Source organism: Camarhynchus parvulus, chromosome 2 (genome assembly GCF_901933205.1).
Source record: "Camarhynchus parvulus chromosome 2, STF_HiC, whole genome shotgun sequence".
Lineage (NCBI taxonomy): Eukaryota > Metazoa > Chordata > Aves > Passeriformes > Thraupidae > Camarhynchus > Camarhynchus parvulus.
The window spans coordinates 828,673-855,883 of record NC_044572.1 but is presented as its reverse complement, the minus strand read 5'-3'; the positions used below and the strand labels follow the sequence as shown (position 1 = coordinate 855,883).

The window sequence follows — 27,211 nt, the reverse complement described above, 5'->3', positions numbered from 1 at the left end:
GCTGAACCTCCTGAGGTTGGCACAGCCCCACCTGTCCAGGTCCCTGTGGGTGCCCCATCCCCTCCCTGCAGCTGGGGCAGATGCTCGGTGTCACCAGCAGGGTGCCCCACCCCACGTGTCTAATTTGGCTTTTTCAGGGTCTCTCCATCTTCTCTGCAGCAGCAAATGCCTTTCCCTCCTCCAAGCCAAGTGCACAGGTTGGCCCTGGTGGGGCCAAGGAAATAACCCAGCTCCAAAGTCTCAATCTTGGCAAATAAAAAAGTTTATCTGTGGCTGCCACTGTCACCTTTGTCCTCTCAGCACAGGGTTCACACCTGCAGCTCACACTGAAGCCTCCTCTCCCTGCTTATCTCCTGGGAGAGTTTTCTGGTTATCTCTCAAATTACAGGAGCTGGGATTTCCAGATGAAATGCTTTGCATTGTACTTTTGTACTTCATATTTTACTTTTCAGAAGTGTAATACCAAAAAAGGAGGTTGTGTACTGGGAGGAGAATTTTCAGCTACTAAACGGGGATGTAGGCTGTGTTTTATGGAATTGACTGAAATCTTATGGGTTTTAATGTGGAAGTTGCATGTGGATTGTTCTCTCTCAGCAAGTTTTTACTGATTCTGTTATTCTACTGATTTATTTTTGAAAAAAGAAAAATGGAGTGTTTTCAGATGCTCACCAGGCTGAGCAGATTCAAGGCAGGCTTTTGCTCTCCCATGTCCTTTGTGTAAATTCTGGGTTAATTAAGTGACTCATTCATTCAGTCTGGCTGAGGCTGCACATGATGGGGTGAAGGAAAAAACAAACCCAGCACAGAGTGAAACTCTCTGAGGCATCTGAGCTTCCTTCTGCACAGTGAATGGGGAATAGGCAGCCTGTGCCTCAGTGCAGATCTCAGGGCTGGGCATTTCACAGAACATAATCAGAGGTTCTTTGATTCCTAAACACTGCGGGGCTTCTGGTTTGTGTCCTCCTAATTCCTGGCTGTTCATAAATGTCCCTGTGCTGTGGTTTCAGTTCTGGGCTGTACAATCTGAATTCTGCACCTGGCATAGGGCAGGGTTAGGTGGGAGATTGGGAATTGGGAATTCCTGGCTGGGATGGAATTCCAGAGCAGCTGTGGCTGCCCCTGGATCCCTGGCAGTGCCCAAGGCCAGGCTGGAGCAGCCTGGGACAGTGGAAGGTGTCCCTGTCCAGGGAATGGGGTGGATTGGGGTGATCCCTAAGGTCCCTTCCAACCCAAAAGAGTCTGGAATTATTTTTGTTTTATTCCAGAAAGTTTCTTGCATGAAACACAGAAGCAGTTCCTGAAACAGAAGTCAAAACCTGGAATGCCTGGTTAGGAAGGGGATGTTCAGACCTGAAAGTAGAACCTGAAAGTATTTCTTCTTTTAAACACCAAAGAGAAAAACACACCCAAAGAAAAAGCCCCTCCCCAACCTCTCCAGAATTCATCCCCTCGTGATTCTGATAATTTGCCTAAAAAATTGAAAAATGCCTTATAAATATTCTAAATTGAAAGAGGTAGAAGTGTAAGAGAAGGGGGGGGAGTACTGAACATTTTCTGAATAATAAAGTGAATCTTTCTGTAAAACATCTTTACTAATTAATCCAAAACCCAAGCAAACTGAACGACAGCAGCTTGTAACAAAAAGCTTTTTGATGGAATTTGCTGCTGGGAATGAGCTCATCCTGGTGCCCAGCTGGGCACTGGGCAGGGCTGGAGCTGTTTGCTGGTCCCAGCGTGGGCTGGGGTCCTGCTGGGAGTGTGGGGCCATCCCCAGGCATCTCAGCCTCCAGGTGAGCTCAGCACCAGTTGGGAGTGTGGATTTGCTGTATTTGTTTTTCTGGCAGTTGCATTGATTAGAGGTGAATGGAGAGAGCTGGAGAGGGACTCTTTACAAAGGGCATGGAGTGCCAGGGCAGGGGGGAATGGCTTGGAACTGAAGGAGGTGGATTTGAATTGTTTATTAGGGAGAAATTCTGGCTGTGAGCATGGTGAGCCCTGGCACAGGGTACCCAGAGCGGCCCCTGCATCCCTGGCAGTGCCCAAGGCCAGGCTGGAGCAGCCTGGCACAGTGGAAGTGTCCCTGCCATGGCAGGGGTGGCACTGGATGGTCCTTGAGGTCTCTCCAACCTGAACCTCTCTAATGAGAAAAGGTTACAGAAAAGTGAAGAAATGTCGTCCCAGTCTTCACTGAGAAACATCACTTAGGTCTTGAGGTGGAGCCAGGCAAGATTGAAATCAAAAATTATGTATCAATGGCTCATGGCTTCATAATTTTAAGTGACTCCTTTTAAAACATAGTATGGTGATTCAATGTGCCTTCTGTGCTTTCTACCTGCTTCTGTTTTTAAAATGATGAAATTGTTGCTTTAAAACAAGCAGTTGGTTGGGAAAACTACTTGTAGTAAGGGCAAACCCTGAATATTCAGCTTGTGCAATGCTTGTGGGGGCTGACACCGGGATCTTGCTGAGTGGGAATTCAGTGATGTGCCAGAAACACAGAGTTTGCTTCATTCTAAGTCAACTTTAAACACTAGAAGTTGTATTATCCTTTGTTCTTTCAGTTTCTCACCCTGATAAGCTGCTTTGGTGTCCTTGGAGGCCCTGGGAGCCTGATGATGGTTCTGGGTTCAACTGCAATATCTGTGTGTAGGGGAGGCCGGAAGGTTTGGAGGCTGCTGCAGCTCCTGTACAAATCTTGTATTTCTGCCCACTAAAGAAATGCTGAGAACAGTGAAAATAAGGGAATTGCATGTGAGACAATGTGTTAGACTTGTCTCCCTTGTCACTGGAATTTCTTTGAAGCTGTGGGAGAAGGAGCTGCAGCAGCTCCTGCCCGTGAGCGCAGCAGGAACGGCTGATCCATCGTGGTGGGGCTGACTCCAATCCCAGCCCCTGCAGGAGCAGGGCTCTGGCACAGCTCTGCTCTCCTCAGCAGCTGTCAGATGTGGTGCACAGGCCAGTGTCTCTGCATTCCCAGCTCCAGGGAGCATTCCCAGCTCCTGGGCGTGTTCCTGGAGTGGTGAGTGGAGCCTGGCGTGCAGGGACAGAGCAGCAGTGAAGGAGCTTTGCTGGATCCTGGGATCCCAGGATGGTTTGGGCTGGAAGGGAACTTGGGGATCATCCAGTGCCACCCCTGCCATGGCAGGGACACCTCCCACTGTCCCAGGTGCTCCAAACCCCAGTGTCCAACCTGGCCTGGGACACTGCCAGGGATCCAGGGGCAGCCACAGCTGCTCTGGGAATTCCATCCCAGCCAGGAATTCCCAATTCCCAATCTCCCAGCCAGCCCTGCCCTCTGGCAGTGGGAGCCATTCCCTGTGTGCTGTCCCTCCATGCCTTGTCCCCAGTCCCTCTCCAGCTCTCCTGGAGCCCCTCCAGGCCCTGCCAGGGGCTCTGAGCTCTCCCTGGAGCTTCTCCTCTCCAGGGGAACATTCCCAGCTCTCCCAGGCTGGCTCCAGCCCTGCAGCAGCTCCAGGTCCCTGTGCTGGTGGCTCTGGGGCAGCTCTGCAGGGTCTCACACACCTGCACACCCCATGGCTTTGACACTCCTGCTTTCCTGTGGCTCTGGGTGAGTGACCAGCAGCAGGAATGGGTTTGTGTCCCAGCCAGGAACAAGTGAAAGTGTGGATATGTGTAGATGAACAGCTGGGCTTTTCTTTTTTCTTTTGTTTTTTTTTCTTCTTGTTTTGTTAATGAGTCTGAGCTGAACAGTTTTAAGTCCAGATTAAAAGCTGGATGGTATAATTATTTTTTAATTGGTCTTTGCAGTAAGAACCTGTGCATTAAACCACAGAACTTTCTGAATTCCAGTTGCTGTGAGAAATAGAAGTCAGGTGGATTAAGTATAGTGCTGGAAATTAATTTTACAGGTACCTCTGAAGCATTTTCATTCAGTCATAATTCAGTATTTATTAATGCAGCTTTTGATTTCTGAAGGGGTTATTTGAGGTTTTGGAGCAGTGAGTGCACTGATTTATTTGGTTGGGGTGTGAAGTAACACACTTTGTACTGGTTCCAATCTTGATGAGGAAACTGCTGCTGGTCCTGCTGCATTTTCAGAGCAGGAGTTGCTCTCCTTGATAAGCCCAGAGCAAGGATCAGAGCAAACACTTGCAGCAGCTCCCTGGGCTCAGGCTGTCATTGCTCTGATAGCACAGCCAGGCTGAGAGCTGCTCCTCTGCTCTCCCAGGATAAGAGGGGCTCTGGGGATGGAGCTTTGAAGGTGCTGGATATCTCCCTTGGTTTTATTTTCCCTGAAGTTCTTACCCAGCTCGTTGTTTGTTTACTGTGACTGAACTTTCAAAAATGCAGCAAAGTGAAAGTGCTCAGCTCTCAGGGGGGAACTTCTCTCTCTGCAGCTGCTTGGGAGGAGTTTGTGGTGAGCAAAGGACAGGAGGAGAGGGAATGACCTCAGGGTGGACAGCGGCAGGAATTTCCCCTTGGAAAGGATGCTCAGGGATTGGGAGGTTTGGAATGCCCATCCCTGGAGGTGCCCCAGGGATTCCTGGACGTGGCACTCAGAGCTCTGGGCTGGGGACAGGGTGGGCATTGGCACAGGGTTCACTCAGTGACCTTGGAGCCCCTTCCCAATCTTAATTCTGGGATGTTCCTGCCCTCCCCACCTCGGGCTGGCCCTGCCATGATTATAACCAGAGATACCTTTACAAACCTGTCATTAGGAGCTGTTCAGCAGCACCCTGCAGGTTCGGGGTAGGCTGGAGGGACAGTGGGTGGCAGTGCCAGCCCCGGAGCCCTCCAGGGTGTGTTTGGGGTCTGGCTGTGCCCAGCACCCATTCCCCTGCCTGTCTCAGGTCCTGCAGCAATTTGCTCCTGGGATCTGGTTTACCACAGCTGTCTGCACCTTGTTGTGACCTGTCAGCAGCTGCTGGTGGGTGCTCAGACTCCAGCCCAGTTTTTCACGCTGAATTGAACAAATCTGTTTTTTCAGACAGTTGCATAACGGGAAGTGACTGCTCATCTTCTGTTCCAGTTTGGGTTTTTTTTTTTTTTTTTGTTTTGGCTTTAGAAACTTTTTTCTTTAGTAACCTTAATGACTCTGCTACAGTTGTAAATAAACATCTGAAGGATTTGTCAGGTAATTTCAGGGTCAGCCACTGTTGCCTTGAATTTGCTAAGAGATGACACTACTTAAAAATCCCTAAAACCTATAGTTTTGATGCAGAATAAATGAATGTGTTCCAGCTCAGCCCAAGAATTTATCCACAGGATGGCTTTGAGTCTTACTCTGACTGGTTGCTTTTCCAATGCACCTTTAACAAAGGGAAATGTACCCCTTATAAATGGACTTTTTTTTTTTTTCTACTGGTGGGTTTGTTTTTCAATCTGAGTCTGAAAAGCTTGGGTAAGGTGAGTGTCTTTATGCCTTGGAAATATGATCTGTGAGCTGAGAGGCAAAGAACTAAATGTTAATGACCTTAACCCTATCTAGGTGCCCTGTCCTGACCTTTATCTCCCAGCTCCCCTTTCCCCAGGTACAGGTATCACTTTCTGCTTGCGCCTCCCAGAACAAATCTGCTCTGATTGTAGCTGGAAATCTGCAATAACAGGAGAGTGTTGGTTTTCTCTGGTTCTCCTGCCCAAATTCTTGTTTCTGGGGTGGCGAGGGAATCACTCAGAGCTGACCTAACAAAGCTCTGCCTAAGCCTAGGTGTAAGTTCTGGCAGGTGTTGGGCACTGTCCCCGCACAGGGAAGGTCGAGTGATGTTTTGAGGCTCCTCCTGAATTTGCCAGGAGAATTTGGGATGTTTCATTAATGACTTCTGCCCAGCTGGATCCCAGTGGGGTCCTGACAAAGTCACTGTGTAATCAGGAGTTTAATATTTTAGTAGTTTTGGTATCTCAGGACACAGATACTGCCTAATTCTTGCTAATCTGGGCTTTTCCATGGAAAATTTTCAGGTAGCTGAAAACTTCTGGAATATGCTCATATTCTGAGTGGGTTTGGTTTGAATTGATTCTGACACTTCATGGTGTCTCTGCAATGATTTTGAGTGTCCTTAAGTTCTGTAGCAGGGGACGCCTTCTAGTCTAGAAACCAACAAAAAATGGAGAGGGACTTCAGCTGAGCTAGGACAAGGGGGAATGGTTCAAACTGACAGAGAGTAGGTTTAGATGGGATATTGGGAAGGAATTCCTGGCTGGCAGGGTGGGCAGGCCCTGGCACAGGTGCCCAGAGCAGCTGTGGCTGCCCCTGGATCCCTGGCAGTGCCCAAGGCCAGGTTGGACAGGGCTTGGAGCAGCCTGGGACAGTGGGAGGTGTCCCTGGAATTGTGATTCTATGGTTCACCTGGAATCTGAATCTGTCCCTGCAGTTCTGATTCTGTGGTTTATCTGAATCTGTCCCTGCAATTCTGATTCTGTGGTTTACCTGGAATCTGAATCTGTCCCTGCAATTCTGATTCTGTGGTTTATCTGGAATCTGAATTTGTCCCTGCAATTCTGATTCTGTGGTTTATCTGAATCTGTCCCTGCAATTCTGATTCTGTGGTTTACCTGGAATCTGAATTTGTCCCTGCAATTCTGATTCTGTGGTTTATCTGAATCTGAATTTGTCCCTGCAATTCTGATTCTGTGGTTTACCTGAATCTGAATCTGTCTTCCTGGAATCTAATCTGTCTCAATTCTGATTCTGTGGTTTATCTGAATCTGTCCCTGCAATTCTGATTCTGTGGTTCACCTGATCTGTCTGTCTATTCTGATTCTGTGGTTTATCTGAATTTGTCCCTGCAATTCTGATTCTGTGGTTTATCTGAATTTGTCCCTGCAATTCTGATTCTGTGGTTTATCTGAATCTGTCCCTGCAGTTCTGATTCTGTGGTTTATCTGAATCTGTCCCTGCAGTTCTGATTCTGTGGTTTATCTGAATCTGTCCCTGCAATTCTGATTCTGTGGTTTACCTGGAATCTGAATCTGTCCCTGCAATTCTGATTCTGTGGTTTATCTGAATCTGTCCCTGCAGTTCTGGTTCTGTGGTTTGACCTATTTTGACACTAGACAAAGTGTATCCTCTCTGTGCTGCTGAGCAGCCGTGGCTCCTGGAAAAGCTTTTTGGCTGGAAGAAGGAGGGGAAGAAAAACCCAACCTGAGCAGAACCCTGTGCCAGGGCTGTCTTACAGTGCTCATTCATTGCCCTGCAGTGCAGGCCCAGCTTGTCCCCTGCTGCAGAAGCGCAGCAAGGAGCTGTAATTCTCCACTGGGCAGCCCAGGCTCTGCAGTAGGCAGGTTTGGAATATTCAGCTGTCAGACAGTGGGTCCCTGAAGCCCTGGGCAGTTTGTTGCAGGGGCAGGAGCTCGGGGAGGTGCTTGTGTGTTAAAAAACAAGGGAGATTTGGTGCTTGGTGTAATCAGAGCTGTAGGTCACTGATGGCTCAGATGTGCAAGGAGCAGCTGGGTCTGTAGCAGGAGATTCCAGAAAATAAGCAGGGAAGCTCAGTGATTTCTAGCCCTGGAGCAGCAGCAGTCCTGTGTGTGCACAGGGTGTAAATGCCTTTTTTACCTTCTCCTTCTGATCCACATTCATAGTTTTCTCTTGAGAATTCACAGAGAAATCAGCTGATGATTGAGACTTTGAACCTGCTCTATTGTGCAGTCTTTGGTTTTTAATGTATTCCTCCAACACTGCTTGTGTTGCTGTCTGGCATCATTTGAAAATCAAAAGTTGGAATCCTTTTGCCTCAAAAGAGTGATGAAGCATCTGCTGTATCATCATTGTCCCAAAATTGATGTAATAGTAAAATCCTAGAATTCCAGAATGATTTGTGTTGGAAAGGACTTTATATCTGATCCCATCCACCCCTGCCATGGCAGGGACACCTCCCACTGTCCAGGCTGCTCCCAGCCCTGTCCAGCCTGGCCTTGGGCACTGCCAGGGAACATCCACAGCTGCTCTGAGATGCGCCAGGGCCTGCCCACCCTCCCAGGCAGGAATTCCTTCCCAAGATCCCATCCAGTCCTATTCTGTCAGCTGGTAAAAAGCCATCACTGAGCAGAGGAGAGGCTCAGATTGCTGTGGGATGGATTCATCTTACAGTGCTCATCACCTTGGGTGGGACTGGTTGTTGGGGACATGAGGAATGCCTGGATCACTCTCCCTGTGTGTTCCTGCACATCTGAAATAGTTCCCTAAAATACACAGCTTATTTAACCTGTCACATTGATCTGCTTATTTAACCTGTCACACAGCTCTGCTGAGATGCTGCTTTTTATTTAGGGCACATCTGGGCATGAGACTTGGATTTATATAAATGTATATAGATGACCTTCATGGAAATATTTATGTGTTTATTAACCAAATAACATGTATTTTTCAGAGCTTTTATCCCAGGATCCTGGTCGTGCTGCCAGCCTGTATTCTGTTGGACTTTGGTATTTTTCTCATTTTTCCTCTGAAGCATCCATGCAAAATCTACAGCCATAATAAGTTTGCAGCCCGAAAAGCCAGGAGTTAAATAAATCCGAAATCCCTGTTGTACTTTCAGGTCAGGACTGGGGCAGTTGTGAGTTGGGGTGAAGCAGCACAGGTCAGTGGTTCCACCATGCTGGAGTCCCTGTAAAATGGTCCATTCACAAGCACCAAGCAAAGCTCAGCTCCAGGAGCACCCCCTGATCTCTGCATGGATCCTGTCCCATAAAATCCCATAAAACAGGTGGGTTTTGAGGTGCTCACTGAGGTGCAGTGGCTGTCCTGAGACCTGCAGCTCCCTGCCACCCACACGTCCCCATGGATAATCCCCTCATCCCCAGGGCAGGGACATGGAGGAGGCTGTGACCTGGTGTAGGTGAGCAGATATTAATGGGCAGCTCTGGCACTGCAGTTATGAAACCTGGCAGGCATCAGCCTTGAAAACATCAGGAGATCTCAGGCTCATGAATTTTCATGCTTTCTTACACTAATAAATGTCAGGGACAGTTGGGAATTCTCCAGGAGCTGTTTGGCTTTGAAGCTGTGTCTGTGGCAGGGCCCAAGGGGGTGGGAAATCCAAACTTTGCTCCTGTTTGCCCACAGCAGGGCCTGAGCTGACACTGCAGACATCATTCCTTCATCTGGTGGAGCTTGGTAAAATCATGGTTGGTGCCTGCTGTTTCCTTCTTAGTTTTGCTTTTCCAAAGCTGAGCAAAGCCAGTGCTTTGTAGTTCTGCTGGGATTAGGGGGGGTCTCCATTCTGGGGTGCATGGGTTTGTTTGATACAGAATCAGGGAATGGTTTGAGTTGGAAGGGACCTTAAAGCCCATCCCATTCCAAAGCCCCTGCCATGGGCAGGGACACCTCCCACTGTCCCAGGCTGCTCCAAGTCTCCTCCAGCCTGGCCTTGGGCACTGCCAGGGGTCCTGGGGCAGCCCCAACTGCTCTGGGCACCTGTGCCAGGGCCTGCCACCCTCCAGCCAGGAATTCCTTCCCAATATCTGATCTCAATCTCTCCCTTCTCAGTTTAAACCCATCTCCCCTTGTTCTGTCACCATTTTCTCTCTCTCTCTTTTATCTAAGCCCCTTTATGTACAGGCAGGACACATTCTGTGCACATTCTGTGTTTTGGCTGTCCAGAACACTGCTGGCCATTCCACTGACCCTTGGATCTGCCCAGCAAGGGTTTGTCATGGCTGAGAGTGGAATAAACCTCAGGGGCTGTTCTGGAATCATCCCCAGCCTTGCCAGGGAGCTGGGGGGAGCAGCCCTGTCCTGCTGCCTCTGCTCTGGGTGTGGTGTGTGCAGTAACCGGGGATCCTTGTGCTGGACCTGCTGAACAGCCTCTTACACCTTGCCTGAGAGACTTTGTGAAAGACTCTGTAAAAACCAGTAAAAATGTTAATTTTTGCAAAGGCACTGAGAGATAAGCCCTTACAAATGCCCTGTTTGTTGCAGGTGTGGGCTGGGGAGGCTTTTGTGCTGCTTTGCTCTTGCGTAGTGCCAGGTGAGCTGGGCTGCTGGAGCTCGGGAGATGTGAATAAAAAAAGGTTCAGTAAGAGCTGCTCACAGTCTGGTGTCTCTGGCTACCCTTGTGCTGCTGGGTTATGGGATGTTTGGTGATTTCTGGCAGTGCTGGGATGTTTTATTTCAGGAGATTTGCTCTTGCAGACCCTGGGCAGAAATCCTGTCCCACACACTGGTGGGTGCTGTTCCAGAGCTGCCATGGACCAGGAGCATTCTCAGATGTGTTTGCATGTAGCAGCCCTGGTGTGGAGAGCAGGATTTCATCTGTGAGGATGTTCCTGGTCACTCTAACTCAGCTGTGGCATTGAGGAGCTCCTTCCCATTCCTTCTGCTGTAGGAAGGCATCTCAGGAAGGCTTAGAGCCTCTCATTAGTGGACAAATGACATTTGGATAATGAAAGCTGCTTCTTCTCCTTGTTGCCATCAAAGAGCTCATTAATGCTCCCCAGCCAGGGCAGGAGGGGCACTGGAGGAGCTCCAGCCTTGAAGGATGATTTCATAGTTCAGGACTTGACTCTGTTCTTGCTGCTCCTTGTATAATGCATAATGTGTGTGCAGCTGAGTCTTTATGAATCTCAGATCATAAAAAATGCTGTTTCTGGCCTGTAGTATCCCAGAAGATGCAGGTTGGACAGTGCTGGCAGGGGGTGGGTGTGGGGATGTGCTTTGACAGATAAAGCAGATGACAGGAGTCACAGTGGATCTGTATTGATCAGACACAACAGTAGGAAGAATTCGTGAATTTTTAAACCCTCTATTTTTAGATGTAGTTCGTCTGGGCTGAAGGCTTTCTGTTCCCTGAATTGTTCCAAAAATAAATATTTCAGAAGAGGATTAAACTTGAATGCAAGAGTCAGTGTTTTTTATGCATCAATGTTCATGGAAGGAGCTGGTCAGAAATCACTATTCTCCTTAAATTTGCATGCTCTGAATCCAAATTAAAGCTGCTTTCACCAAAACTACTCATCCACACGGGAGGCTGGAGGTGCTGGTGAGAATGCAACTGTGAGAGCTAATTTTAGCTAATGCAGTCCTGTGAGCAGCAGAGTCCTTCAGCTGTGAAAAGAGACACTTCGCTCTTGCTTGAATCACTTTCTTTTTTTATTGAGCTTCTGCTGAGCACGGACAGGCTTTGCTGATTCTCACCAAGGGCAATTTCTGCCTTGGCTTTTGGTGCTGGCTGTCTTTTTGGTGTGAATCTGGATGCAAAGGGTTTTTTTTTGTCTTGTTTTGACACTTCAGCAAGATCTTTGAGTCTTTCTACGCATTGCTTGTGTCCAAGTCCTTCATCTCAGCCTTGTCTGGGTGTTTGCAGCCTCCTGTCACATGGAGTTTATGTGTAACACAGTGTCTCCCACTTTCCTGTCTCAGGCACTCACAAACCTGAGGGCTCTGGCTTCTGGAACGTTCCATCCCAGGTGAGTGCAGCCCTTGCTGCGCTGCCCAGCCCTCCAGAGCCCTTTGGGAAGGTCCTTGGCTGGTCCTTGACACTGGCACTGTGGCAACCCATGAGTCACTCCTCAACTTCCCAGAGTCACTGCACGTTGTTTCTTCTTTTCAAATTGCTCCTGACATCCCCAAATCCGTGGTGCTACAAAAACAGCCCAGCTTGTGCAGCTGCTTATTTCCTGTCTGACTGGATGAACCTCACTGGGCTTTAACTTTGTCAGCCCCAGTCGCTGCCCCAGAGTCTCATTTTAAAGTCTGTCCCCTCTAATAAGGGTGAAATGTGGATGCTGCCACAGAGTGTGTGCTTGCTCTGCAGGGGAAGGCCTTCATCCTCCCCTGTTGTGCCTGGGACTGGGGAGGATCATCTCCTTCTCCAGGCAGGAGGACTTGCGTGACTGCCGTGGAGCTCTGACTTGCTGCTCATGAATATTTCCCTAGAAAATGCTTCACTCTTCAAGAGCGCTGCAAATACATCCTGTGTTCTGAAGACTCTCTAAATTATTAGTCTAACTCAACTTCTCTTGGGAGAAGCTCCACTCAAAAGCCTGCAGTTAAATGTAAAAGCAAGTCTCTTTCCAATCTCTTTCAAATCCCAGAATCATTTGGGCTGGAAAAGATCTCCAAGGCCATCGAGTCCACGCTGTGCCCCGTCCCCTCCTTGTCCCCAGAGCTCTGAGTGCCACCTCCAGTCATTCCTTGGACACCTCCAGGGATGGGCACTCCAGACCTCCCTGGGCAGCCTCTTCCAATCCCTGAGCACCCTTTCCATGGGGAAATTCCTGCTGATGTCCAGCCTGAGCTGCCCTGGCCCAGCCTGAGGCCGTTCCCTCTGCTCCTGTCCCTGTTCCCTGGAGCACAGCCCAACCCTCCCGGCTGTCCCCTTCTCTCAGGGAATTTTGGAGGACCACAAGGTCCCCCCTGAGCCCCCTTTGCTCCAGGCTGAGCCCTTTCCCATCTCCCTTATCCATTTCTCCTAGGATTTACTGTCACATTTATCCAGATGCCTCATGCCAGTGTGAGAACAGGAGTTTGATGCTGAGCAAAAAGTCATCGAGTATCTGGCAGTGATGCCCATGAAGGTAAAAAATCCATCATATATTTGTGAATAAACTCTTGGTTTAGGAGCTTGGTGAGTTCAGGAACAGGCAAGGAGACAACGTAGGGGGTTGTGGCCATAAAGGCAATTTTCCTTCTCAGAGAAGGTGATCTCTAAGAAAGGTCATCTTAAATGAGATCTTTAAGGTTCCTTCCACCCCAAACCATGCTGTGGTTCTGTGACTCCTTGTGAGGTTGTTGTGGTTACTGCTGGGAAGAGCCAGGGATGGAAATCTGAGCTGCCCAACCTGGATTTCATGGCCAGGGTGTATATTTAGCTCAGGGTTCAGCAGCCTTTGCCTTTGGAGCCGGCACCCGACACCCTGGGACTGCTTTGCATGTGGAATGTTGGAGCTGGGATGGGCAACGCCCCTCTTGGCTCCTCTATCAAGTGATCTCCATGGCCCGTGTGTGCTGGAGACAGGAGCTATTTAAAGGGAGCTGTTTATCCAGAGCTTTGGGAAGCAGGCCTGAAGGGTGAGAGAACAGGAAACTCCAAGGCTGAGGGGCTTTCTCCTGCAAGGCACAGAAACACTCCAGAATTTGGGCTGGGAAAACAAAGTGCTGCTTGCTTAGGGAATTTAAGGGAGCTGATAAGGGCTGCTGAGGTGGGGAATGGCACATTCTTTATTTGTTCTAACCTCGGTGGCTCTGGAGTGCATTCCACCTGGCTGGGGTCAGTGATGATCCAGAGCACTGCTCTGCTCCATGCCATCCTGAGCAGGGACTGGGACAGTCACTGAGCACACAGGGAGCCCTGGGTTCTGGAACTGGGCACTGTCCTGTGGTGATCTTTTGAGAGCTGGATGGGGACAGCTGCTGCCTCACATCCTTGTTGGGTGGCTGGGCAGGATGGGCTCAGGGCTTTTCCCCAGGAGCAGCCAGAGCTGGGGGTTCATCTCCAAAGGGCTGGTGAACTGCTCGAGATGAGTAGGTGCTACTAAAAGTAGTAAGAACCATCAAAATCACAACACCCTGAAGGGGACTGTTAATGTGTGCCCTGAAATGTGGATATGATTTTGGAACTCCCTGGAATATGCAATGTGTTAGGGATGGGGTGTGCTTGCTGAGCTCCTGGTGGGAACCTGGGGTACTCAGTGTGCTGATGGGATGCAGGGGTGCAGTTTTTGCTAATGGGATGCAGTTTTTGCTAATGGGATGCAGGGGTGCAGTTTTTCTGGGAGGGGAATCTCTGAAGTTGGAATGCTCTGTACCAACAGGATGGGGAACAGAGGAGCTGAGGAACAAGAACTGCTGGTGCAGGATGTGGAACTGGATCTTGGAGGGAGTGTCTGCAGGCAGGGCACTGGGGAATGCCATTCCTGAGGTCCCTGCTCTGCCTTGGTGCTGCTTTTCCATGGCAACTCTGGGGAAACTGTGCTGGGGAGGGAGGAAGGAAGTTGGGAGCTTGGGGTCACAATGCCTGGGCAGCTGTCTCTGCTCCTTAAAACAGTTCTCAGAGGTGTTTCTGCAAACTGGAGAGCAGTCCTGGTTAACCATGCCCACAGGAGCTGGGATTTGCTGGATAGATGGGTTTTCTCCTGCTGTTCAGCAAGGCTCCTGGAACAGTGTCTTCCTCAAATTATCATGTGAGGGGATGGGGTAGAGTCTCTCAGATTATTTTAAGACCCAATACATAAGAAATCTTTGAAGCTACACCTTCAATTCCAGCAAATCTGTTGCGTTTTAGATATTTAACACTTTTGCTTGTCAGTGAGAACACCCCCTAACTTAAAGAGCATTAATTTTACAATGGGGGCAGTTAAGACCCCCACAGTACAGGAATTCTGCCCTTCAGGGGTTATTTAGATAGCAACCAGAGGTGCAGCTTTACCAAAGGAAAAGTTGGTTTGCCCAGACCAAGAAGTTGTGGTGGATTTTATCTCACAGTTACCAGGCTGCCCCAGCACTGCCCCATCTGAGCTGGAGCAGCACTAAAAAAGGAGCTCCTGCTTCTCATTTTCTTCAATTCTGCCTGAAAAGAGAGGTCTCTGGGTTGTTTTTCTTAACAAATAAGGTAAAGTTTTGGTGGTTTCAGTGCGAAGAGATTGGAATCTCCTGTGTGAGAGCAGTGGGCTGGAGGCCAGGGGAGCAGCCAGTGGGGCTGTGATGCCTTGGAGGGGCTGGGGGTGTTCTCCAGGGGAAGGAGCTGGACAGAAGGACCCTGATGTCCCAGTTTGTCACAGGGGGGCTCACCTGCCAGTGAGGATGTGCAGGAAGGAGGTGTGGTGCTGGTTTGTGGTGTGTGTCAGCAGTGTCCCTCTGGGGAAGGCACTGAGCACCTGGTGCAGCTGAATCCTGCACCAGAGATTCTCCTTTCCTTAATTAATGTGGCAACTCCCCTTCCCAGCCCTTCTGAAGGGAGCAGGACTCTTCTGGAAGGCTTTTCTCACTCCTGAGTGCTTCACTGAAGCTGAAATGACACTTTCACTGAGCTGTTTCCTCATTTAGCTAAAAGCTCTGGCATTTCACTTCCCTGGAACACGAAATGTCCATCTGTGGGGAGAGGAACATGGATTGGTGTTTCTGTCTGACTGCTGGGCAGGTACTGAGATATTTTCCTGGGAAATTGGCTTGATGACTTGCAGTGCCGGAGAACAAGCTGGACATTTATTTCTCCATGGGGATTGAAATACTTGAACTCTGTGGCTCAGCTGATGTTCTCTTCTGCAAGGGGGCTAGAAGGAGTAATTACTGGGATAGAATCTTTTTTTAACAGCTGTGCTTGCTTCACAATTAAGAAACATTATCAACAGAATGTAAAATGTTGGGTAGAAAAATTTGGAACAGGACAGCCAGGTGAGGAGATGGTTCCAGGTAAATCTGGTGGGATTTGCACTGGAATCACAGCAAAGGGACGAAAAGAGCTGGAGCAGATCAGGGTGGGCTCGTGACTGTCACAGGTGGCTGGGCAGGTGTGACAGGGACTGCCAGGGGCCCTGTGAGCTCTTAAGCCATTCATTGAGCACCTGAAATGCTGCTTAGGGCAGGGATGTCCTGATCAGCCTGGATTAATTCAGCTTTAATGCTGTGTTTGGAGAAACCTATTAAGGTGTGCAACGAGGGAAAAGTGGCTCAGAGTTTTCATGGAATATCCTGAACAGCTGAGCAGGTGTTGGTGGGAAATAGCAATCACAGGGTGGTTGGAGTGTGGGGGGACCTCTGGATGTCACCAGGGCAGCCCCCTGCCAGGGCAGGGTCCCCTGGGCTGTGCCCAGGTGCGTCTGGGATGTCTCCAGAGAGGAGACTCCAGCCCCCCTGGGCAGCTGTTGCAGGGCTCTGCCCCTGCATGGACAGAGGCTGTTCCTGCTGCTGGGCTGGAACTGTTGTGGTTTGGTTTGTGCCACTGCCCCTTGTGCTGTCACTGAGCAGAGCCTGGCACCTTCTCCTGGCACCCAGTTTGAGAGATTTGTGTGCATTGATGGGATCCCCTGGGAGCCTTCCCTCCTCCAGGCTGAGCAGGCCCAGCTCCTGCAGTCCCTGCTCATCAGAGATGCCCCAGAGCCCTGAACATCTCTGTGGCCCCTGCTGGACCCTCTCCTGCAGCTCCTCGGGCTGAGGAGCCCAGAGCTGGACACGACACCCCAGCCATGCCTGACCAGGGCTGAGAGGAGGGGCCGCATCCCCTCCCTCACTCCTGACCCAGCAACAGGAGATGTGACTCCTGCTGAGGAGGGAACACCAGGAAAGGCTGCCTGGATCACTGGAGGGGACTGCAGCAAATCCTCCCAGTTAATTCTGAGGAGCAGCACTGATGTCTCAGCATCCCTGACTCCTGCCATCCCAGGGCTCTGTGCTCACACAGCTCCCTCTGCTTTGTCTTGCAGATCAGCAGCTCCTGAGGACTGAAGAACCTGGCCAGGGAACACCTGCTCTGAGGTAGGAACTGATTTTCTGCTGACCCAACAGAGATGTTTCATTGAGAAGCAGGGTTTGGTACAGCTGTGCTGGGAACTGCAGCCCCCAGGCAGAGATGGGAGATGGGAGCTCTGCCTCTGGGAGCTTGGCATGGCTGGAATGCACTCACCTTCCATTCTGTTCTGATAAACCTTCTACTTACTGCTCCTACATCCTGCCAGTTAAAATCCTTCCAGGCAGAGTCAGAGAAAGGTTTGGGTTGGGTTAAACCCACCCAGTGCCACCCCTGCCATGGCAGGGACACCTCCCACTGTCCCAGGCTGCTCCAGCCTGGCCTTGGGCACTGCCAGGGATCCAGGGGCAGCCACAGCTGCTCTGGGAATTCCATCCCAGCCAGGAATTCCCAATTCCCAATCTCCCATCCATCCCTGCCCTCTGGCACTGGGAGCCATTCCCTGTGTCCTGTCCCTCCATGCCTTGTCCCCAGTCCCTCTCCAGCTCTCCTGGAGCCCCTCCAGGCCCTGCCAGGGGCTCTGAGCTCTCCCTGGAGCTTCTCCTCTCCAGGGGAACATTCCCAGCTCTCCCAGCCTGGCTCCAGCCTTTCAGGTATTCATTGCAGTTTCAGACATTGCTGGGTTCTGTTTGGGATAAGCTCCAAGCTTTCTGGCCACTTTCTTTCCTTGCCTTTTGTGCTTCAAAGGGCTCACATCTTGTTTAACTTGGTCATTCAAATCTTCTTTTTTTCAGGGTAAGAGGACTACAAAAGATTAAAATGGGTAAACTAGGCTAAGAAAAACAACAAGTCTGATTTGATTTGTTGGGAATTGGGAGCAGCAGATCATGCAAGTTTTTTATCCTGGCTGTCCTTTGGGGGAGGCACAGCACAGCTCCAGTTCTGGAGTCTGCCTTCAGCTCTGCAGTGGGGATGTTTGAGGTGCAGGTGCTCACCTGATGTGCTGTGGGGGAGGAATTACAATTTATTCCTGATTTTTGTGTGGACTCAGAGAACCAGGTGTCTTCTGCAGAGCAGTTTGGGATTGTTCTCAAGTGCTGGCTATGTCTTGAAGTCCTGAGAGGAATATCTGCTGTTTTCTTCCCTGTTTGAGCCATCCATCTGCCTTTTCCTGAGCTGTCAGTGGCAGAGCTGGTTCCACCCTTGGCTCTCAGGACTGCAGAGGGGTCACACGGACAGAGCTTTAACACCTCGATTTACCATCACCAGCTCTATCCACTGTCACCTCCTGGAACTGCCTGCAGCTCACAGGAGCCTCACAAGCCTCCTAAAACTCAGTTATGGCATAAAATTATTCCTCAGGTGCCTTTTTTTTTCCAGTGTCCTTAAATGTCAGATGCAGAGATAACACTGTAGGTGCAGAGTTCTTAATTTTCAGTGGGGCTGATGCTCCTGTTTGTGGCGGGACTGGAAGAGGCTCCTGTGTCCCAGTTCCTGAGGGGGCTGGAAGGGGCTCCCAGTTAGTTCCTGGGGGGTTTGGAAGGCTGGAATGTGCTCCCAGTGCTGCAGGGGCTGTGCCCAGGCTCCCTGGGCGTTCCTGCTGTCACTCCTGGGGCTGTGGCCACCAGCCAAACCATCTTAAGCTGTTGTCTCAAAGCCACTTGAAGAGAAGCCAAGGAAGATGGCTTATCTTCCCTGGGTGGGCTGGAGGGGGGGCCATGCCCACAGCTTGTCCCCACGTGCTTGTCCCCGTGGCCTGAGTGGACCTGCAGGGGTCACAGGGTGTCACCTCCTCCTCAGGAGGAGCCGGACAGGGAAGGTGACAGAGGAATGGGAGAGCTTGGTGTTCTTCTCCCTGCACCTGCCAGTCTTGAGTGGGGTTTATTTTTCCTCTTTTCTTCCTCTCTTCGCCTGGCCCAGTGTGGTGGGAAGGTCTGCCAGGCTCCTGGGATGTCTGGACTGGATTTGGACTTCATGGAATATCTCCAGTGGGAAGAGACCCTTAGGGATCATGGAGTCCAATTGCTTGAAACAATCAGAGTGCTCTGCAGGCAGCCCTGGAGCTCTGACAGGTCCTCTTGTGCCTCCCAGCTTGTCCAGGGAGGTGACTTTGCCATCAGGATCTTCCTCCCTGCATTTCTCCATTTCTGGGGGAGTTGTGGTGCCCCCCAGGCATCCCTGGCCCCACTGCCCTTGTCCAGGGCTCCAGGATGTGCAGGTGTTTCCCCCAGGCTGCACTGAGCAGCTCAAGGCCTTCCTGGGGTGATTTATCTGGGAATGTTTCAGCCAGGCTCGTTGAGTGTGAGGATGAGGAGCAGCAGCTTCCTCCCCCACATCCTCGGGCAGCTGGGAGAGGAGCTGCCTGGATTGACCTGCCTGAGCGATATCTCGGGTTCTTTACAAATCTTTATCTCAGGTTTTCCCGCAGGAATCCCCCAGTTCCTCCTGCTCACTGCACTGGGAGCTCTTCCAGCCAAGCCCAGGGGAATGTTTGGGAATGGTGGTGGCACCTGGATCTTCACTTGGTTCTTGTGTTGGTTCTACACGTACACATGGGGAGAAAACACTTCTGAAAACGTTACCTGCTGGATAAATTTGTATTTTGCTGTGTAATGGCTCTAACTGGGAAGAAACCCCCACAAACCCCCATCTTTAGGGTCAGTGTTATGGGGTGGGCAGGCCCTGGATCCCTGGCAGTGCCCAAGGCCAGGCTGGACAGGGCTGGGAACACCCTGGGAGAGGGGAAGGTGTCCCTACCATGGCAGGGGTGGCACTGGGTGGACTTTAGGGTCCCTCCAACCCAACCCATTCAGGGATTTGTGGATTCTGAGTCACTTTACCACTTAAGGTTTTACTTTCCTAAAGTGATGTGGGAAGCACCCTGAACTAAAATCAAAATTTTTTCAGTTCTACACTGAATAGTTATTTATTTATTCCCCTCTTTTTCCCCTTTTGAAGGGAGTTGCTGTGTCCAAGGGCACCTCAGTGTGGCACTGGACACTGCAGCCACACCTGGGATAAGCAAGTGAATCATTCTCTAAGGAAACCACCACAGCCTGCCTGATAAGCTGCAGGGACACCTGGAATGTCTTTATTGCTCTTTCTTTCATGAAATCTCAGCTTTTGTTTTCTAAGCAAAGCCTTGTTTTGCAGGCACCCTTGAATGTGTTTGTTATCAGGAGCACGGAAATGTAAACACAATGGCGCTTGGGCTGCAGCAGCTCCTCCCTTCCTCCCCCTGCCTTCCTGCATGCACTTGGGGAGGGGGGAGCTGTTCTTGTGCATTAATTCATTCAGAAAGCACTGTTCTTGCCCCTGCTGCCACCTCATCAGATTTCAGGGAGAGACAATTCTCTCCTTGAGACCAAGAACTCACACAAGGCCTCATGCTGTGGCTCCTCTTGGCATTCCCCCAAGCTCCTGCCTACCAGCACATCCCATTTTTAACTAGATAAGCCACACAGGCACTGTTCTGCTTGAACTGAGACTGCATTCTTCTCCTTGCAACATTTGAGCTCATTTCCTAGAAGAAAAACTAAAAAAACTGGAGCCTTCACCAGCCGGAGTCTCAGAGCCTGAAGTTTGCAGCTGCTTTTGAGAGCTTTGCCCAAGTGAGGCTGTGCTGGATGTGCTTGGTCACTGGGAGCTAATGTTGGTTGATCTCTCAGTCAGCAGGAATTTCGTCATTAAAACCAGGTCAGGACAGCAGAAAGGCTCCAATGTAGAATTTGTTCTTTGGGCTCAGCTGTTGGATGTGAGCAGGCACTTGGCCTCGCTCTGTGCCTGTCATCTGCTTTTTTTACTGACTCTGTCATGGACTTTGTGTGGCAGGAACAACTTTCTGGGCACTTATTTCTCCTCAGTCACCAGGCCTTTCCTGCCTGAGGTGCCACAGTAAATGGTGATGTGTCTGTAGCACCTGGGCTGTCCCTGGTCCCTGCCCAGGAGCTCAGCGCTGCTCCTCTGGCCCTGGGCCAGCTGTGGGGCTGAAGCAGCTCAAGAAAAATCCCTGGGATCCTCTCTAAGAATAAACATCACATGAGAGCAGGAGTGTCCCCCTGCCTGGGAGAATTAGTGTCCTGCTGGGAGGCAATAACAGCAGCAGCTTGAGGGCTGGGCTGGCATCCCCCTTGTGATCTTATTGCGGGGCTTCCATGCTGTTGTCTCCTTATCACAAAGATTCCATACCTTCTTGGTGTTTCTCATGGGCAGCTCTCAGAGCACTGACTCTTCCTTCTTCACAAAGCAGCCAACTGACTCCAGCTCCCTTTTCAACTACCCACCCCACTCTTTATAGCACTCTTCTTCTCATTGGTTACACCTGTGGCCTGGTAAAGTCAGGCCTGTTCCTGATCTTTGATAATTGGCCCAGCTGCAACTCCTTAAGGGTAAGATTACTTTCTACACTATCTTTATTTTCTTATATCCTATCCCCCTACAGCCCTGGCTGCAGGGATGAGCTGCAGGGCCCCAGGCAGGAGGGGCTGGCCTGCAGCTCTCCTTGCTGCTGAGCATGAGAGGTGCTTCGGAGCCTGCTGGGTTCACCAGGCAGCAGCCTCTGGGTCCCTTCTGAGGGAGGTGGGGATGCACCTGCTGAGCTGTGGCCTAGCAGAGCTCCCTCTGGATGAAATGCTGCTGGATGTGCCACTGAATACTTCCCTGGAGATGTGCCTTTGTCCCTGCCCTGGGCAGCACAGGAGCTGCAGGGCTGCTGGAGTGTCAGAGGTAGGACAGTGGGGATGGACAGAGACAAGAGATCTCTGGAGCCAGGTCAGGAACTTGGGGTTTATTGCAAAGGGCCTGGGTGCAGGGCCCTGCTGGAACTTGGGGTTTATTGCAAAGGGCCTGGGTGCAGGGGCCTTTTGGAATTTGGGGTTTATTGCAAAGGGCCTGGGTGCAGGGGCACTTTGGAATTTGGGGTTTATTGCAAAGGGCCTGGGTGCACCCGGGGGCCGGGGGTTTTTTAAGGGCCTGGGTGCAGGGCCCTGCTGGAATTTGGGGTTTATTGCACAGGGCCTGGGTGCCGGGGCGTGCTGGGATTTGGGGTTTATTGCACAGGGCCTGGGTGCAGGGGCCTTTTGGAATTTGGGGTTTATTGCAAAGGGCCTGGGTGCAGGGGCACTTTGGAATTTGGGGTTTATTGCAAAGGGCCTGGGTGCAGGGCCCTGCTGGGATTTGGGGTTTATTGCACAGGGCCTGGGTGCAGGGCCCTGCTGGGGTTTATTGCGGGGCCTGGTGCAGGGGCCCTGCTGGGTGGGGTTTATTGCAAAGGGCCTGGGTGCAGGGGCCTGCTGGGAGCTGCCAGGCACAGCTCAGAGCAGAGCTGAGAGAAGAGAGGGGTAGAGAAGATGAGAGGGTGAGACTGAAAGGGTAAGAGAGCAAGGTTCCCGTTGCAATACAATAAATCTTCTTCTGTGCTGAATATTCTAATTCTCACTAACCAATCTAGTACAAGATACAAATCCTACAGCATTTCCATACAGCCTGTAAGAATCATTACATTACCACACTGTGTTACATTTTAAACCCTAAAAACTCCTCTTTGGGCCCCTTCTGCCAAGCTGTAGGGTCTGCTCTGCCCCTTGGAGCTGCCTGCAAGCAGAGGGTGTTGTTCTATCAAAAGGGGATTGCCTTCAGTCCAGCTGTTGTAGCCAAGGGTTCAGCTCTGCTTGCAGAGGGGCCCAGGTGTGATCAGGGCCTTTTAAAGCTAAAGGCTTTGGGCCCCCTGGGAGGCTCCCCAGCTGGGGGAGACTTTCTAGTCTTAGTTTTATGCTAGGAAAAGAAGACATGTAGGACATTTTTCTGTTTTCGATCTCTTAGTTTATTATTTTCTTATCAAAAACTTGGTATCATCTGTACTGCATTTAGTGCTTAGGGAAACTACCACTAAAATGGTTGAAGAATGTACAATCTTAAGGTTCTTTGTAATCACTTTGTTCAATTAACTTCAGAAATGTGCTTTATTTTCATTTTTGTACCAGTACTCATTCTCTGTTCATCTACATAGCTAAAAATTGTGGTGAATCTCCTGTAATCACTTTGTACTACCAGCACTACAGAAAATAGAGGAGTTGAAGAAGAAGGAGAAGCACCTCAAGCCACCACTTTGTCCTCCATACTAATAACCTTAACATAATCTTAACTCCATACTAAAATATACTAAAACACCCTCAAACCTGAATTTCTCACCTCAGTGATACACCACACTAATCTCTATTATCTGTCTTACACTTTTGTAATTTCTAGTTTATCTAGAAATCCTAGAAGCCTTCTCCACAAGTGAGAGTCAAAGGCAGTGTTTTTCTGGGGGTCAGGGTCCTCCAGAGCAATGAGAGGAATATCCCCCTTGCCCTAAGTTCCCACAGGCTCCTACCTTGGTTTAAAAGGATTTCAGAGTTTTACCTTTCTCACCTGTGTGTAGGCACAAATATCCCTACTTAGGAGTAATTCCTGTTAATGTGGAATGTGCTTAATCCCCATTGCATCAGCTGTGTAGCTGCCCCAAGATGAACACGATCCATTCATGGAATTGCCAAAGGTGGTGCTTTTAAAAAGGCCTTTTTTGAGCATGTTCTAGTGGCACCACCAGTGTGTGGAGGCTGGCTGGGATATCCCAAACAGGATACCCTGTCCTCAGCAGGGTGAGAACAGGGATATCCCAGAGCTGGGCTTAACAGAGTCAGGAACAGGGATATCCTAGAGCTGTGCTTAACAGAGTCAGGAACAGGGATATCCCAGAGCTGGGCTTAACAGAGTCAGGAACAGGGATATCCCAGAGCTGGGCTTGACAGAGTCAGGAACAGGGATATCCCAGAGCTGTCCTTGACAGAGTCAGGAACAGGGATATCCCAGAGCTGTCCTTGACAGAGTCAGGAACAGGGATATCCCAGAGCTGTCCTTAACAGAATCAGGAACAGGGATATCCCAAAGGTGTCCTTAACAGAGTCAGGAACAGGGATATCCCAGAGCTGTCCTTAACAGAATCAGGAACAGGGATATCCCAGAGCTGGGCTTAACAGAGTCAGGAACAGGGATATCCCAGAGCTGTCCTTAACAGAGTCAGGAACAGGGATATCCCAAAGTTGTCCTTAACAGATTCAGGAACAGGGATATCCCAGAGCTGTCCTTAACAGAATCAGGAACAGGGATATCCCAAAGGTGTCCTTAACAGAGTCAGGAACAGGGATATCCCAGAGCTGTCCTTAACAGAGTCAGGAACAGGGATATCCCAAAGGTGTCCTTAACAGAGTCAGGAACAGGGATATCCCAAAGGTGTCCTTAACAGAGTCAGGAACAGGGATATCCCAGAGCAGTCAGGAACAGGCTCCACAGCTTGGAGCCTTGCAGGTGTATTCTGCTCCCACCCTCAATGTGCCCAGGGACTTTAATTCTCCGTGAATTTCTGAGCACCTGAGTGGCCTCCACAGAAAAGGAGGGAATTTGGTTCCTGGCCTGAAAATCCCCCTGGATGGAGTGGGGAGGTGTTTGTACATGGTCCCTGAGCGCGTCCCCATGGAGCAGGAGCAGGTCCCCAGCGTGGTCACAGAGCCAGGCACTAACAGAGCATTTGCTCTGCCCTGTCACAGCCTCCCCACAGCTTTGTTGTGGTTTCCAAAGGGCAGCCCCTGCCCTCTGCAGCAGCCCAGTGTGCCTGTCCCGTTCCCAGTGTGTGTCTGTCCCGTTCCCAGTGTGTGTCTGTCCCGTTCCCAGTGTGTCTGTCCCGTTCCCAGTGTGTGTCTGTCCCGTTCCCAGTGTGTGTCTGTCCCGTTCCCAGTGTGTGTCTGTCCCGTTCCCAGTGTGTGCCTGTCCCGTTCCCAGTGTGTGCCTGTCCCGTTCCCAGTGTGTCCTGTCCCGTTCCCAGTGTGTGTGTGTCCCGTTCCCAGTGTGTCCTGTCCCGTTCCCAGTGTGCCTGTCCCGTTCCCAGTGTGTCTGTCCCGTTCCCAGTGTGTGCCTGTCCCGTTCCCAGTGTGTCTGTCCCGTTCCCAGTGTGTGCCTGTCCCGTTCCCAGTGTGTCTGTCCCGTTCCCAGTGTGTGTCTGTCCGTTCCCTTTGTGTCTGTCCCGTTCCCAGTGTGCCTGTCCCGTTCCCAGTGTGTCTCTGTCCCGTTCCCAGTGTGTCTGTCCCGTTCCCAGTGTGTCTGTCCCGTTCCCAGTGTCTCTGCCGTTCCCAGTGTGTGTCTGTCCCGTTCCCAGTGTGTGCCTGTCCCGTTCCCAGTGTGTCTCTGTCCCGTTCCCAGTGTGCTCTGTCCCGTTCCCATGTGTGTCTGTCCCGTTCCCAGTGTGTCTGTCCCTTCCATGTGCTGTCCCTTCCCAGTGTGGCGTCCCGTCCCAGTTTCTGTCCCGTTCCCAGTGTGTGCTGTCCGCCCAGTGTGTGCCGTCCCTCCCAGTGTCCTGTCCCGTCCCATGTGTCTGTCCTTCCCAGTGTGTCTCTCCCGTTCCAGTGTGTGCTGCCCAGTGTGTGCCTGTCCCGTCCCAGTGTGTCCTGTCCCGTTCCCAGTGTCTGTCTCCCAGTGTGTCGTCCCGTTCCCAGTGTGTGTGTCCGTTCCCAGTGTGTGTCTGTCCCGTTCCCAGTGTGTCTCCCGTCCCAGTGTTTCCAGTTGTCTTCCCAGTGTGTCTGCCCGTTCCCAGTGTGCTGCCCCCAGGTGTCTGTCCCGTCCCAGTGTGTGCCTGTCCCTTCCCAGTGTTCTGTCCCTTCCCATGTGTGTGTCCCAGTGTGGCCTGTCCCGTTCCATGCCTCCCATGTGTTCCCATGGCCCATGTGTGGTCCCTCCCATGTCGTCCTCCAGTGTGCCCTCCCAGTGTGCCCCCCATGTGTCCTCCCATTGTCTGCCAGTGTTCTCCCCCCATGTGTCCCCCAGTGTGTGGTCCGTTCCCAGTGTCTTCTCCCAGTGTGCGTCCCGTTCCAGTGTGTCTGTCCCTTCCCAGTGTGTGCTGTCCCGCCAGTGTGTGTCGTCCCCCCAGTGTGTGCTGTCCGTCCCAGTGTGTCCTGTCGTTCCAGTGTGCTCTGTCCCGTTCCAGTGTGTGTGTGTCCCCCCAGTGTGTGCCTTCCCCCCAGTGTGCCGCCCCAGTGTGCTGCCGCCCAGTGTGTGCCTGTCCCGCCCAGTGTGTTGTCCCCCCAGTGTGTGCCTGTCCCGTTCCCAGTGTGCTGTCCCGTTCCCAGTGTGTGTCGTCCCGTTCCCTTTGTGTCGTCCGTTCCCAGTGTGCTGTCGCCCATGTGTCTCTGCCGTCCAGTGTGTCGCCCAGTGTGCGTCCCGTCCCATGCGCCCCCATGTGTGTCGTCCCGCCCAGTGTGGGTCTGTCCAGTGTGCTCTGTCCCTTCCCATGTGTTCGCCCTCCCATGTGTGTCGTCCCGTCCCAGTGTGTCTGTCCCGTTCCCAGTGTGTGCCGTCCTCCAGTGTGTGTCCCGTCCCATGGCGTCCCAGTGTGTGCCCCCAGTGTGTGCCTGCCCCCCGTCCCCCCCGTGTCTGGCCAGTGGCCTCCCAGTGTGTGCTCCCTCCCAGTGTGTGCCGTCCCGTTCCCAGTGTGTCTCGTCCCTTCCCAGTGTGCCTGTCCCTTCCCAGTGTGTCTGTCCCGTTCCCAGTGTGTGTCTGTCCCGTTCCCAGTGTGTGCTGCGTTCCCGCCCCCCATGTGCCGTCCCTTCCCAGTGTGCCCCCCCGTGTTCCCCGCCCGTGTCTCCGCCCAGTGTTGCCTTCCTCCCATGCCTGCCCTCCCAGTGTGTGCCTCCCATTGGCGTTCCCTCCCATGTGCCCCCCAGTGTGCTCCAGTGTGTCGTCCCAGTGTGTCCCCCCAGTGTGCCTCCCATGGCTCCCCCATGTGTCGTCCCAGTGTTCCCAGTGTCTCTGTCCCTTCCCATGTGTGTCGTCGTTCCCAGTGTGTTGTCCTTCCCAGTGTGTCCCCAGTGTGCTGTCCCCCCATGTGTGCCCAGTGTGTCCCCCAGTGTGTGCTGTCCGTTCCAGTGTGTGCGCCCTTCCCAGTGTGCTGTCCCGTTCCCAGTGTGTGTCGTCCCGTTCCCAGTGTGTCGTCCCTCCCATGTGTGTCTGTCCCTTCCCAGTGTGTCTGTCCCTTCCCAGTGTGTGGGTCCTGTGCGCCCGTGTGTGCGCCCCATGTGCCCCCATGTGCCGTCCCGCCAGTTGAGCTGCCCCCCAGTGTGTGCGTTCCCAGTGTGTGTCGCTCCGTCCATGTCCGCAGTGTGTCTCTCCCGCTCCCAGTGTGTGTCGTCCCGCTCCCAGTGTGTCTGTCCCGCTCCCAGTGTGTCTGTCGTTCCCAGTGTGTTCCCGTTCCCAGTGTGTCTCTGTCCCGTTCCCAGTGTGTCTCTGTCCCGTTCCCAGTGTGTCTGTCCCGTTCCCAGTGTGTCTGTCCCGTTCCCAGTGTGTGCCTGTCCCGTTCCCAGTGTGTGCCTGTCCCGTTCCCAGTGTCTCTGTCCCGTTCCCAGTGTGTGTCTGTCCCGTTCCCAGTGTGTGCCTGTCCCGTTCCCAGTGTCTCTGTCCCGTTCCCAGTGTGTCTCTGTCCCGTTCCCAGTGTGTCTGTCCCGTTCCCAGTGTGTCTCTCCCGTTCCCAGTGTGTGTCTGTCCCGTTCCCAGTGTGTGCCTGTCCCGTTCCCAGTGTGTCTGTCCCGTTCCCAGTGTGTGTCTGTCCCGTTCCCAGTGTGTCTCTGTCCCGTTCCCAGTGTGTCTGTCCCGTTCCCAGTGTGTCTGTCCCGTTCCCAGTGTGTGTCTGTCCGTTCCCAGTGTGTGTCTGTCCGTTCCCAGTGTGTCTCTGTCCCGTTCCCAGTGTGCTCTGTCCCGTTCCCAGTGTGCTGTCCGCTCCCAGTGTGCGTCCCGCCCAGTGTGTCGTCCGTTCCCAGTGTGTGTCTGTCGTTCCCAGTGTGTCTGTCCCGTTCCCAGTGTGTCTGTCCCGTTCCCAGTGTGTG

At 51.8% G+C, this 27,211-nt stretch overlaps 1 protein-coding gene across 1 annotated transcript in view; it reads left to right on the top strand.

The window, feature by feature from the left end:
* MAP4 (microtubule associated protein 4) overlaps nt 1-27,211 on the top strand; it is a 155,696-nt gene that overhangs the window by 13,512 nt on the left and 114,973 nt on the right. The window contains 1 exon segment of the mRNA XM_030971476.1: nt 16,321-16,372. The gene's annotated coding sequence lies outside the window, so the exon portion shown is untranslated.